The sequence below is a fragment of the Trachurus japonicus genome, unplaced genomic scaffold (genome assembly GCF_045865225.1).
Source record: "Trachurus japonicus isolate A0001 unplaced genomic scaffold, Traja_1.0 AP030786.1".
NCBI classification, from domain to species: domain Eukaryota; kingdom Metazoa; phylum Chordata; class Actinopteri; order Carangiformes; family Carangidae; genus Trachurus; species Trachurus japonicus.
The window spans coordinates 10,010-11,865 of record NW_028220919.1 but is presented as its reverse complement, the minus strand read 5'-3'; the positions used below and the strand labels follow the sequence as shown (position 1 = coordinate 11,865).

General features: G+C 43.0%; 1 long non-coding RNA gene across 2 annotated transcripts; it reads right to left on the bottom strand.

Annotated features, from left to right (window-relative positions):
• Window positions 1-594: 594 nt before the first annotated feature.
• Window positions 595-1,645, bottom strand: LOC146960005 (uncharacterized). 2 transcript variants are annotated; one of them, XR_015035544.1, is made up of 4 exons: window positions 1,273-1,645; window positions 1,080-1,141; window positions 938-986; window positions 595-846 (listed from the first exon to the last, which is right to left on the bottom strand). It is a non-coding gene; the product is annotated as an uncharacterized LOC146960005 (long non-coding RNA). The 2 variants fall into 2 exon arrangements; XR_015035545.1 differs by having other exon boundaries at window positions 595-841.
• Window positions 1,646-1,856: the final 211 nt, after the last annotated feature.

Genomic DNA, 1,856 nt, shown 5'->3' with positions numbered 1-1,856 from the left:
CACAGCATGAAAAGTGGGATTTTCGTCCCCGTAAACGCCCGCAGATTTCCCTAATTACCGGCAATTAACGACAATTTATGGACTGCAAACGTCGCGTTCGTCCGTGCCACATACTGACGGAAACGAACCACTGGTGGAGGGGCTAATTAGCATATGAATCGCGGCGAAACAGCGCCGGGTCAGAAGGTGTTAATGGCTCTAATCAGCATATGAACAGCAGCAGCCAGGCGGGGCTTGAATGGCCTCACTCAGTATTGGTTGAAACCACTACTCTTAAACCAGAAAAATGACTCGGGATTGGTTGATATATATACTTTTAAACTAGGAAAATGACTCGTGATTGGTTGATATGTATACTTTTTAAACTAGGAAAATGACTTGTGATTGGTTCATATGTATACTTTTAAACTAGGAAAATGACTTGTGATTGGTTCATATGTATACTTTTAAACTAGAAAAATGACTCGCGATTGGTTGACATATAGGCTACTTTTAAATTAGGAAAATGACTCCTAATTGGTTGAAATATTGTTATCCTATGGACATGAATTTATTGAGCAAAGAAAAATTGCCAGCAACATGTTTATTCACAGAAAGAGCTTTATTGGCATAAATAATAATAAAAAATGTATGTATACATAGCACAAAACACAACACACAGCATTCTCCTCCATGATCATACGGCACAGCTCTGTTTGCTGCGTCTGGGATGTAGGTAACAGATGACACTCTTTTTTAATTTTGTCCATGTTGTAAACATCTGTGGTGTGTTGCCCTGTATTTAGGATTTGCCTCTGAATGTGAGGCTGCAGAGCTCCAGAGACCTTTTCACAGCTTCCGCCTGCGCTGCAAGTATAACACAGATACACTTAGGCACAGCATTAACATGCATCCCCTTACATTGAACAGTAAGCAGAAAATACTAAACGTTACTTACACACAATAGTGTCTTTATCGGCATCAGGCACAGTGGTCACGAGGTCAGTCTGTGAAAACAAAATGTACGGTTAAGATGAGTATCTGTTTACGTTTTTCCTTATGCAGCAGAATGAACACATAGCCTATTCTTTAAATCTTACCCTTGCTCTGGTTTGTAGCTCCTCCAAGTTGCCTCAGAGTTGTGAAGACGGCGTACTGCATCCTGTAAATACACAGAAACACAGTTTGATAAAGCAACACACTGGTTCAGGCTACTTTTAGCTTGGGCTACGGAAAGAAAGCTTTACTTTGAGGCTACTTAGCTTAGCAAGCAGGCACCGAACATATTCTTACCGCAATTTGGGGATTGCATCCGTCTTTTCCTCTTAGAGTTGGGCTCCTCTGGCCTGTTTTTCATCTCCAAGGCATGAAGGCAGTCAGTCCGAGTCTGTGTCGGCGGTAGTTATCTGACGAGACAGCCCACTGTCCCCGCGTTCAAAAGCACTCTCCTCTCGTCGGTCTGCCGACTTGCTGTGGAAAGGTGTTCGCGTCCACGCAGAGGAGTTGAGGGGGAGGCGAAGTATGTCTATGGTTAAGACGCTGTCCAGCCATTGTAGTCAACGAATCAGCAAAGTTAGAAAAAGTTGTGAAGAAGTCTGTTTACTCCTTGTAGCCTCGCATCACCAGGCTCTTCAGACAAGCGAAGAACTCCTTGCAAGTACTTCCGTGTTAGTCCCGCCCATGACCTCACGTGATTGGATGAGTCTCGTCGGGTCCTCCAATCACAGGGGAGTTCATTGTTATATGGAAGAACTCGCGAGATGTGGTTTGCCCATCTCTCAACACTCATTCCAAAATATATGTTCAAAGTTGTATTCATTAGACAAACCTGGGAAAAGTCCCATTTAAATTGTCTAGTTAAAATGTGGTTGCTTTTC